The following is a 12881-nucleotide window of genomic DNA, read 5'->3' on the forward strand; positions in this document are numbered from 1 at the left end:
TGTACGTAGAGATAAGTCTGATGACAAAAATACTACTGCTGTACATTATTTTAACACGTTTGTTCCTTCACTTCTCTCCAGGGTTGGTTGTTTTCACACTATCGAAGCTGAAAGAAAGCTCGAAGAAGAATGCATGTGCGGGTGACATGTTCAAATTCATTTACAGACACAATCAGAAAACAGAATTGCAGTTTACAAGTTCCAGCTGAGTAAGATCATCCCTTAAATTGAATCCCACCAGTTCGCCTTTGTGGGGTTGCTTGCACATCTGCGCCGGTGATTACAAGTTTTACTTTCATACACAGGTGCCCCTGATAGCTCTAAACGGCAAAGTGCAAATTCAAAATGAAGCAGGTTCCATATGTCAAAGTGTCATCCCGTCATGCTCTGTTAAAAAGGTGGCAGAGACAGTTTAATCAGCCGTTGCAAAGTTAAATGAATCACCACAGGCCATCAGAGGATTCAGGCTTCGCCTTAGTGCCCAGAGATGCTAATTTTAGGGTATATCAGCCTTATAGCCGCCATAGAGCTCCGTCTATGTGCTCTCAATTCTCCCGATCCTGCAACACACTAATCTCATCAGAGCAACCCCAGCAATCTATTTCTGAGCCAAGTCATTTTTTTGAGTCAAACGCCTTCCTTCCAGCCGGCAGAGTGTATGAGAACCTGTGCTGTCCCCATGTAAAAGCCCAGGGTTCCATTTGCAATGCACATGTCTGAGCCAATAATTGCAGCCACTTTATCAACACCCATGTTGATAAGTGATGGCTGCGAAGTGATCTCGATTTCTACAGCAGGAGTCCAGAAAACAACCTAAAATCCACATCTACCTCCATCAAACCTGTGACTTTTTTTTTCATATTTTTTTGGGAAAATGATGCTAAAAGCAGTGCATCAGCACAGCTTCATTGCAAATTTCTACCATCTGAACTGAAATCCACTCAATAAGCAGGTTGCTTAATGGCCAGCCTCAAGTTAAGCTCAAAAGTGGAAGACATAACGGAGATATTTTTGTATTATACCAAAAAAACAAATTGTGCATATATTTTACTACACATGAGCCTCCCTGATATCGCTGTGCGCAGAAGGTGCCTTCGTCACAAATCCTCGAGGGACGTTTCCACTTGAGAAGTAGATTACTCATGAAAATAACAACTAGAATAAAAGCAGCACTTCACAGCATTTTAACCACATATCATGAGGTTTTTGTGAAATAGTTGGCCAATTAAAATACAGAGTGAAAACTGGCATTTTTCATGCTATGTTGGACCATACAGCTTTAATGATCTTTGGCTGAGTCATTTCCAAGCTTAGGATGAAGTGTGCTGGAGGGGTGAAGAGAAATGTCATTAGAATATTGGATGTTTTAATGACATTGCTGAAACACACACAACTCTGGTGACAACCTTAGGTTCTGTAGAGTTTACATTTTTCTGAACTGTATGTCTCAAAGACCTTTAAAAAAATATGATCACAACAGATCAGTTCAAAAAACTCATCTGACAATAATGGCAAGTGTTTACAAATAAATATTATACTTACAAAACAAAATTTTTTTTAAGTATTTTGCTGCATTTTTTTTTCTTTTAGCATTTTCCACTCAAACTTTAATTTACAATACAAAGATGAAGGTAGATTTATAAATATTTGCATTCAGTGAATGGGCTAACTACTAGCAATATAATTGAGTAACATCGCACTGCTCGTTTATGCATTAAAACACCAAAGCGTTTTGTTGACAAGTACAGGTTCTTCTTTGTATTATGCCGTCAAAATTAAAAATAAAGAGTTGGTGAAAAAAACCTTCAAACATGTCCAGTTTGTATTCAGAGCTCATAACGTGTTGAAGGTTTTTCTTTAGCTTGAAAATTGGAAGTTCTGAGGTCAGAATGTGAATGTAATACAAATTAAAAAGCTGAAGGCGACTTTTTATTCAGCATTACTTCAGTCGGTCCTTGCCATTTCTTAAAGGTGCATCTAAAAAATTTGAATATCATAAAAAAAGTTAAAAATTTGTTGCCCCTCATTTTAGAAAGTGATCCCAGATATTATACAGATTCATTACACTTACAAAATACCTCAAGCTTTTATTTCTTGTCATTGCAAACGTTAGACTGCAATTGTTGCTGCTTCAGGTGGCTGAACTATGCATAAGATTTTGGGGGTAATCGCTTTTTCACACAGCAAAACCATGTAGATTTGAGATTTTAAGCCCCTTCTTTGAAAACTTTATATTATGATTGCTTGTGTTGTCTTTGACTAATATTTAAATTTGAAACAGTTAAGTTTGACAAACAGCCAAAAAAGTCAGGAAGGGGACAAACACTTTTTTACACCACTGTACACTACGTCTGCCAAGAATAAATCACATTTATAGCATTTTTTTTCCCAACTGCACAGGAAACAATTTATAAGATGGAGGATTTTCTAATGAGGGCTGTTACCTTAGACTAAATTAAAACACCAGTGACAATAAATATAATTCAAGAACAGATAGGTTATATTTGCTTAATATATGAACTATTTGCTATATTTGAAAAGCACAGTTTATTTGTAAGCACTGAATATATCTACTGGTCTTTTGAAAAATGTCCCCAGATCATTTTTTTATGTTTTATGTCAATAAGTTTTTTTTTTCTAAAGATGTGCCCTTAATTTAGTGCTCTTCCCCCAAACACATGTAAAAATAAATAAATAAATAAAAACATACAGCACATATCCTGGATAAATTACTATCAGCAGAAAATCTGGTGTTTTCTGACCTTCAGTGGGTTAAGGTCTCCTCAGCTACAAGAATATCGACATTTACTCTCACCATTCGGTGAAAATAGAGAACCAACCAAGCAACAAAAAAGTGAAATACTCCCTTTCGACCTGATGTTAAGTTACTAGCGGAACAAACTGGAACCCGAGCTGTAAAAGAAGAGATATGATAAATAAGTGGGAACAGTATGTATCACTATTATTACAAAGAACTGAGGAAAAATGATAGGGTGTATTTAAAGACGAGCTTTTGATTCAAAATGAGCACGAACAGAACATGCAGAGTGCACTTCATGATTACACAGTTCTCACCCACATTCAGAGGTGGAAAGTGCCACCCATCCATCCATCCATCCACCCATCCATCCATCCATCCATCCATCCATCCATCCATCCATCCATCCATCCATCCATCCATCCATCCATCCATCCATCCATCCATCCATCCATCCATCCATCCATCTATCTATGGTTACCCATATGGTTCTTGAACAAGGAGTATGTGTTGGCTTCTTTTCTATTATTTCATTATGCAAATGCATCACAGGGGAAACACTGAAATCAGCAAACATTACACAACCGTGCAGGAATAGCAGGAAAAGAAATTACAAGTGATAGTTTGGGAAAATAGGATGCAACAGCTAAAGGTAATATCACCAGTGACACATCTCTCATTCTCAGCCAAGCCTCTCATCTCTGGCATCATTGTGAATGTCATTCTTTGGGTAGAAAAGGAAGAGGACTGAAATAGGCTCAGCACAAAAGTCTGCGGCCGCTTTGTTTGTTGCGGCCATAATTTTGTGTAAAGAAAAGGCTGAATTTGTTTTTGTTGCTCATTAATATACAGCCTTTAGCTCCGTGGATGACTCCATGTGTTTATGTCAGGAGATTTATTCGTTTAAACACGGACATAGAAAAAAGCATAGAGAATAGGTGGTCTGGAGAGTTCAGCAAAGAAAATGAAGCAAGACTAAGGTTAACAATGAAAAGTAACATAGATAGATGCTTTTCAGAATTGCTCTTTGGGTCCCTGTAATTAAAACAACAATCAAATGAAAACCTCCAGTAATGTTTTAATGTGTTTCAGATAGTGAAAATATGTCACATGGAGAATAATTCCTGAAACTGTAGTTTGAAATATTTGAGAGATTTATTATTATTTTTTTGTCTAACAAAGACACACTCACAATGAAAAATGGGCTGAGGAAAAGACGTGTAAGGATTAATTACCTGAGGAAACTGAAGCACAGTTTAACATCAGAATGTATAAAAGCCATTATTTCACAGAGCAAAGTGTGTCATTATCCCTTCACAGTGGTGAGATACCTATAGTTTTTGCAGGGTATGCTTGAGACAGGACTCATTAATCTGGCAAACTGAGAATAAAAGAAAAATTTAGGTTTCTTGCATGTTATTACTGCTGTGAATACCAACACTGCATCTTATCTAGCTTTTCATCATGTTTTGATCCCGGAGTGAACCCAAAGTGTTCCCACTACAATAACAAAATCTCTGATTTTCCATGCACATTCACATTCACACCACAGAACAATCTTGAGTCACCAATTAATCCGGCTTTCAGGCTGACATTTGAACCCTTTCTGCATGTTAACTACTAAGCTGCCACATTGTTTTTGGAATCCATGTCTAAAACAGGCAGTCCTTTTATTTATTTATTTTACAAAATATTATATCTAAGAGAGTGAATAAAACTTTTTAAAAAGTGTTTAAATTTGGAATAACCAAAGAAAAACGGAGGGAAAAAAATAATCTCAGTCTGAAAAGAGTGCAAAATATATACCCTTCTTGTATTAACGGTCTCTTTTAAAAAATCCTGTATTTGAGCTGTGCTGCCACTGTTCCATCATGCATAGTTCAGAAGTATTAAATAAATAACAGAATACACACGTACAGTTGTCCTCAGATGGATTTACGACCTACGTACCCCACCTCTCACCAGACCACCAGAAATGTCTGTCTCCCTGCCACGATGCACTGATGCAGTAATTAGTGCAAAAAAAGCCTAGAGAAAGAACTGCTAAGTCCACTGTACAGTACATGGATGTCCTTTTAGCAGTCTTTTAATTCTGTATTAAAAATACTTCTTCCTTATGTTATATTCAATGAAATTGAATTGTGGATTAGCTGTAGGCCATAATTATCTAAATTACCAGAAATACACATATGAAATACATCAGTCTATATTTATAAATCTATGCAATATAAGATTTTACATTTTAATTACCTGATTAAAAAAATTACTTGAATTATTACTTTTTTAGGCACACTTGTTTATAAGCAGACATAAATGTTAAACTTTATTTTTCCTTATACAGTCCAGTATGAAACACCACCAGAAACGGAGACGTTTCCATTTACTGTCCATCCGTTTCATCTTCCCCTGCTGCAGAGCTTGTAGGGTTTCCACCGTGATGTTTCCTTGTAGCCCCCTCACAGAAGGAAAAGTGAGCATGTTCCACTCATTCCCAGCAAATCTAGACCTGTGGGCAGATGAATGCAGCTACCTATTGCACCATTTTTTGAAAATGCGGTTGTAGCAGTGATCTTGGCTGCCCTTTTTACTCAAAATGCAGTATTTTTTCTGCTCCATTGTGGCCCGCTGAGGCCACTTAGACTGGAAAAAGTAAAATTGAAAGTGATATCCATTTCTACTCTATGATGGGGGCTACTGCTGCCTGTATATGTGAATAACTTTGGTGCAAAGAGTAGTACCTCTTTTGGCAAAAATATAAATAAATAAATAAAAATCCTCAGACAGATTTTCATAAAATATTGACGTAAAAAAAACAAGTATATGCCTTTATTTTTTATTAGCTTTTTTCAGAGCTATTGCTGCAGTGCAGGAATTTCAAAGTTGAGCCATTCATTTCATCACAGGTAGTAGAAGGTAACAAAGTTTATTTAGCTATGTATGGCACTAAAATAGAAGGCACTAAAAGAAATATACATTTGAAAAAAATATTTTACATTTATTGTACTTGATAGCTAAATAATGCATCTTCACTTGCAAAAGTGTGCAACTTCTCTTCAAGACTATTCAAAGATCAAAAGGCTAGATACTATTTGATTGGAAAAAAAGACTTTTGTTGTAAACTGACAGTCAAAATTTAATTGACATTAAAGAGCAGCTTTTTACTTAAATCACACATATTTATTGATTTCAGTAAATATTCGTATAATCATCACTGGATTTCATTGGAATTAAAAATCAAAAAGTAAAATGAAAATGAAATGTATCTCAGGTCTACTTTTTTTTCTTTCTGTCTGCGATGGTTAGAGAGTTATTCAGGGAATTCCTAATAAGAGAGGAAATGAGAAACAGAAAGTGTCCCTGCGAGTAAAACTGCATATCAAGTAGTTCAAGCCAATACTTCAAACTCCAGCAGCTCCAGCTGTATAAATAATAACCAGCTATTAGTCACCGGGACAAAATCAGCATGAGAAATTACAAGTTAATACCGTGCCGTCCAAAAAGGAGGCCCACTCCTTGAAATATTTCAGATTTTGCCATGTTACAACCACAGATTTGAATGAATATTATTGGATTTAATATGATAGACCTGCAGAGAGTAAAGTATAACTGTGAAGTGGAATGAAAAGGAACTATAGTCATCGATTTTTGTACTCAGTAAAACTCTCGAAATACTTTTGTATTCAGCCATTTTAAAATTCACCTGGAAATAAAATCCAGCATCCACCGATTGCATTCAGAAGTCACTGAATGAATAAATAGTTCACTTGTGTGTAGTTTCATCTTAGTATAACTGCAGATATTGTATCTATTAGAGGTAAACAACATCAGTGAACATACAGTATCATGAAGACTGATGAATACAACAGAGAAATGGTTTTGGAAGAGTTTAAATCAGGGTTGGTTATAAAACAATATCCAAATTTTACTCAGGGCAACGAAATACCACACTTTTCATATTTTCATTTACTAAAATTCCTGAAATTTTGTTGTCCTTGCCTTAAAAAATGCAGCTATTGCACGACACAAAGGGAAATAATTCAAAGGGTATGAATACTTCTCATGGTTGTTAATTATTTTAAATAATTCTTACAGTTTTATGTACTCTTACTTGGCTAAATTACCATTCCTGTGTAATTGGCAGTTATTTCAACAATACGGTCTAAAAATAGAAAATACTTTGAATCTGCAATCGTGTTGAGGTTCTATTAAAGAATAGATGCAAGACCATCATTTGTTTGTTAATGTAGGTATTGCACCTCCTCAATAGCTTGCACTTTGCAGGAGAAAACAAAACAATTGAGAAATAAAAAGAGTTGAGTGTGAGAGTGGGTTTCTGTGTTTACAACAATGAACAATTTTGGATTCAATAATGATGCACCAATGCTTTTTTTTTAGGTACACCTCAACAGTTATTTTATGGTCTTTCAGTGCGGATGTCTGAGAATGAACTGACTGCAAAAAAAAACTGAATCTACATAAGGGAACATTGTAAGAACTCAGGAGAGGTACATTTTAAGGGATGGCAGAAGGTAAAATGGTTTGAAACCCTTGTGTAAGATAATGTGCATAATCCACTGCAAGGATGTTAAGTGCACTCATTTCACACTCCATTTCACACAATACCGCTTCAGGAAGAATGTTGATGACTCAGGAAACACGCAACATACCTTGTTTGCATCTTTTTTTGTTGATGTTTTCATATCAATGTTAACAATTTTCATCATTTTGACGTTAATATGGAATAAATGACTTAATAGAAATACAATAAGAACTAAAACTATGGTTGTGTGGGAGGATCTGTCTGATCAGTGGAGGCCAAATAACAAACACTGCATTCATAATTGACATTAAGCTGCTAAATTATGTACCTGTTGCTTTTTCACATTTAGATCCTTATACAATAGGAAAACTAGAACAATCAGAGAAAATACTGTCTGCTTATGTGAGATCTTGTTACGTGGAGAGAAAAAATCCATTAACCCAAGATAGAGTTCATTTCCCTGAATATAAACTACTCATTATCATAAGGAATAAACAGGTTTTCAGTACATGTCCATGTAAAGACTGTAACCATGCAAAATAATAAAAACAAATAGACAGGTTTAGGAAAACAAAAACTCCGGCATCTACCAGTCTAAAAAATAATTAACCATTTCTAAGGCTTTAGGACGTCAGCAGACCGTATACATCAGCCATGTCCCCCACGTCGCCTGTCTTTACTGTATGGAATCGCTTGGAAAACCTCCCTCGGTGAGCAGATGGCGTCTGCCAGGAGGAGGATGAAGCTGGAACCTGGGCTCCACGGTCTGTGCACACATTTTGCCCCACAAGCTTTCGTAAAAGGGGAACAATGCAGGTCTGTGGGGAATTTGACCACAGGTCTGTTTTGGGAAGCAGTGCACATGTTTGTTTGTTGTAGCCTGTCTGAAAGATCTGTGAAGCAGCTAGAGTAAAATCTTCGACGGCTTGGGAGTCTGTCTGAAAAGCTGGATCAAACGTCTCTATTTCTCCTAAAGAGATTTCAAACACTTTGATCATCATAGTTTCTGTGAAACGAATGCAACATGTTCATTATTTGACCTCTTTGCCAGTGGAGTGAAATGCAGAAAAGTCTGCATTTTGCAGGCTTGCTAATCCAGTGTGCTGCCGAGTCCTCCTGTATTATTAAACAGAGAATGAGGCTGTGCTACAGTATCTCTTCATAGCTCCTTACATTCTAGCACATGACATATTAAAGATAACTTCGCATCAGGCAAAGCAGAGGCCTTATTTGCTGAGTCTGCACTTGCTAAACTAACTCAGAGGACAAGATAAGCAAAGCAAAGCTTGGCAAAGTAAATCTAAGGCTGGTTGAAAAGCCTCCCTGCCAACTACACAATCTGCACCCAAAATATTCCCCTCAATCTCTCTCTTGGGGAGATTTCTTTGCATGCTTTGTTGCTAAAGCCAGGTAGGCTATCAGTCACTGAAGAACACAGCAACAAGAAAAACCCAACGCAAGACAGAAAATCCACCTCACGGGACCTCAAAACCTGGACGAGGCCGAATTAAAAGCCCTTTTCTGCTGAGTCTCACTTTTGAGATAATTATGCATTGATATGAAGAGCACTTCCCTCCTCGCCTGTAAGTTGAGGGAATGCATACAATGGCATATTTGGCTGTAATCATAGCAGCACCCCGCCATGAATTGAACCTGTGAGAGCACTACTGCACAAAGCTAATCTGTGGCACAGCAAAAAGGCCCCTGGGAGCACCTCAAAATGGAAACTAGTATTAAAACCAGGGTTTCCTTGTGTGTCAGGCATTTACTCATTTTATAAACCCTGACCATGAACTCTAGCCCTTGGTTACATGCCTTTAGACCAAGCATAGCAGGTGCAAATTTGGTATAAGATACACCACTGTCAACAGAACAACCCTTTAAAGTTAGCTCTGGCTTGCAGCTTCAGCACTGCCTTGTGTTAGGCTTATATTAATAAGAGGTTGCACATCTGCACATCTCCAGTGATTGGCAACCCTTCACCACCTCCAACGCGCTCTCAGAGAATACCACCCAAGCACTATAGGGTGCCCCACCACCCACAACCCCGCTCCCCTCTCCTGCCCTCGGCTTGATTCAACTTGTTCTTGAGGCTGACAGGGGGGACCCGAGGTGAGAGGTGGGGGATGAGATGAGATCAGATCTTGGGGGAGATGCTGAGGAAGCGGCGGTTTGCGCCCTTTCAGATTCAAACAGGATTGGTTCATGCACAAAGAGAAGATTCATCCACGGTTAATCAGGTCGTTCAGAACTGTAACTATAATTATATGAAGACCCCGCGGCTGCAGCAGTTTCCACGTTGAGTCATTCTTTTATCATATTTTGTGAGACTTCAGGCGCCTCTGCAGCGCAGCGAGGCACAGAGCTCCACGCATAACGCTGCGCCTTAGCACGCTAAAGAAAAAAAAAATCAATACACTTACAGTTCAGGGCGTTGCACTGCTTTCAAACCCAATGCGCGGGTTTACTTTGCACAACTGATCTAAATCTGTTAGCTGCTAGTCACTTAAAGACGCATTCAAATGTTTTAGGTGGTTCGCACATTGTCATGTAACCCAAACGACCAGAAATGCGCACATCAAACATCTGCTTTGACAGTTAGGTAGATTGAAGTCACGATGCTTTCTACACATTTGATTACAATAAATAGTGTTTGTTGTTTGTTTGTATTTTTTTTTTCTGTACTTACCCAGCTCTCCTGCCCACGGGGAATCTACATGGAGTGACCCATATCCAAGGAAAAAACGTTCATTTTTGTTTCTGCTGGAATATTAGGAGAATAGAATGTTTCCTGAAAAACTACGGTTGTGCTTTCAGTGAAAAAATACTGTAACTCAATAGTATCCAGCGGGAATCCAAGCGCATTTCGAGGCTGCGTCGATCTCCGGAATTCATTGCGAGCGCTGTCCACGAAAAAGTGGTGCTGAAAACTCCTCAAGTCCCAACTTCAGGCTTTGTTCGAGTGAGGAGGGGGAAGGCAGGTCCGGTGGAGCCACTCGCCAACGCTTTTCCAGCGAAAAGGGCATCAGATTTTTTTTCAACTGGATAAAACAGGAGAGGAGCGCATATCCGACACCCGAGGCGAGAGCATACACTCTCCAACTGATAGACTGAAGACTGCGTGCGCTCCGTGCACTGGATGTGATTGATGTTAAATGCAACCCCAACCCACCGCCTTCATCGGGAGAGGAAGCACAGCATCGCTGAATGGGAGAAACGTTTGAATGACAAACTGCAGAATATCAACAGCACTTTGCCGACGTTTTAATCAGTAGCTGGCATGTAAAAATATTAATTTTGACATTGATTTCAGCACCTCGTCCCTTCTCCTCGAGCACTGCCGGACCTCATTGCATCTGTCCGTGTCTACGGATCAGTTGAAACCATGTGAACTATGTGTAAAAGTGTAGCTACATGACATCTTGCGTGATCATGTTGAATCAAAATGCATCAAACTCATAATTAACACGCTGCATGGATAAACTAACGAATTCATTTTTGAGCTCCTAATGAAACAGGGCTGGTTTTATTGTTTCCACTATGTCGGTTGTGGCTCGTCACGCACGTTACAGGTGTTGCCGCAGCCTATGCAGTATGTCGAGCCTCAAAGCGGTTGGGATGCTGTGCGTAAACCATGACGAACATATCAAGTCCAATCACTGAGTGCGAAAACTCAATCTGGACACTATAGGTTTGTGTTTTGTAAGTGTGCGTGTGGGATGCCACACTCTACAGCCTGCTTGTGAAATGATGTCCGACGGCATGCCTCTGTGTGTCCAATATTATTCTGGGGAAAAAAGAAGAAAAAAAAAAGATAAATTACTTTTTAATCAAGCTTGGCTTAAAACTACTTAATGTTATTACGTGATTGCAGTTATGTTGTAGTTTGGTGTAAAAAAAAAAAAAAAGAAAAAAAAAAGGGGGAAAAAAGACGTTCTTGTCTTTTTTTCTTAAAAATTGGCTTCTGTGCAGGACTGTTCCAAGCTTGCATGACGTTATTTGAGGGCCCACTTCCTGCAAAGCATTCCACCACGGTTCTTGAGAAAACTTTGGATATTTAGTCTTTCAAGTGGGATAAAATATTTTAATATCTTGAAATATTGCTGTTTGTGTACCAAGCATGCGTGATTACCTAGAAAAAATGTAGAGGGTAATCATGGCTGTAAGGCTTACTTGAAGTTTTGAGGAAAATATAAAAATCTTGCCTGTCTCAAGAAAACTTATATTTCAGACAGACACTGGAGTACTTCAAACAAAGTACAAAAAAAGACCAGTGAGCTCTAGCTCCATTCTTCAGTGTTAAACCACTTCATCAAGTAATGCTTCAGAATCCTGATTTGGGGGGAAGTTTAATGTTTTGTTCACAGAAAAACGGGGGTAAAAAAGGCTACAGGAAAATTAAGTAATGCTAGATTTAATAGGGATGCATGATATATTGGCACCAACATTGGTATCAGCTGATATTAGGAATTTTTTAACATATCGGTGTCGGTCTGATAAATAAAACTGGGCTGATATGAACAACCAATATTTATTTTTATCTGTTTCTGATGGTTTTTCTCCAAAGGTGCCAAAACCGCAGTGAAATATACATAACATCGGTAAATATAGATTATTGCTCATGACAGTAGTATTAATATTGAATATTGATTTCAGGCCAAACTTTGTGTTGGTGCATCCCTAAGCTTTGCGTAGCACTTATAAGCGCTGTTCTCATTGGTCAAAGTGTTGGAGCATCATATCCAGAACAAACAAGCAAGAACAAAAACTGAAAAACAAATAAGCAACAAGAAAAATTCAAACGAAAGTTGAAATCATACACCCACAAGCAGCATGTATACCAGACACATGAAACAAACACAATAATTTAGTTAGAAATATGTGTAGGCTTGGAAGGCCAAACTAACAAAACAAAAATTTTAACACAGACTTAAGGATCAGGACAAAAGGAGCACAGTAGGGAGAAAAGGGTCTCACCAACACGAAGCAACAACTGAAAAGACTTTGTCTCTTTTGTGCTTGAGACATGATTTAGTCACACAGAGGTCAAGTTTGTTGATTTGAACACTCTGAAATAAAGTGTTAAAGATGTTTAAAAGGAGAATAATACAAAATTATTCCATCAATATGTTTTCCAAAGAGCTTGTTTTGCAGATTAAAAGCACCTTTATAAAAAAAACAATCTTTAAACAGGCAATAAACAACATTTAAATTAGATTAACATTTCTGCATTAAGGTTTTCTTCTAGTAGTCTGATGTAATATTGTAATCCTGTGTTTTCATTAGCTGTAAGTGTGAACACATAATTAATGGCAATGAAGGCTTGGAAACATCAGTCTGTGTGTAATGAATCTATAATGTGTTTCACTTAACGAATTAAGTTACTGAAGTGAATGAACTTTTCAGTAATATTACAATTTAGTGAGTGTAACTGTACACAAAGGCCAAAAATACATCATCCATTCATTTCCCCATTTCCCTGCTTGTCCTTGCAGGGTTGTGAATTTTAAAGTAGACAGGGAGCCAATGCAGAGGACACGAATGATGAGCTCATACAGAAGTCATAAAAGACTATTTATTGAT

The 12881-nt window shown here is 37.8% G+C and overlaps 1 protein-coding gene across 2 annotated transcripts in view; it reads right to left on the minus strand.

The window, feature by feature from the left end:
• LOC103464721 (metabotropic glutamate receptor 4-like) overlaps nucleotides 1-12460 on the minus strand; it is a 178246-nt gene extending 165786 nt beyond the window's left edge. The window contains exon 1 of one of the 2 annotated variants that reach the window (XM_008409022.3): nucleotides 9988-12460. The gene's annotated coding sequence lies outside the window, so the exon portion shown is untranslated. The remainder of the gene's footprint in view (nucleotides 1-9987) is intronic. The other variant, XM_008409021.3, reaches the window with a different exon arrangement.
• Between the last annotated feature and the right edge of the window lie 421 nt (nucleotides 12461-12881).

This window comes from Poecilia reticulata, chromosome 5, assembly GCF_904066995.2.
Source record: "Poecilia reticulata chromosome 5, P_reticulata-male-v2, whole genome shotgun sequence".
Classification (NCBI taxonomy): domain Eukaryota; kingdom Metazoa; phylum Chordata; class Actinopteri; order Cyprinodontiformes; family Poeciliidae; genus Poecilia; species Poecilia reticulata.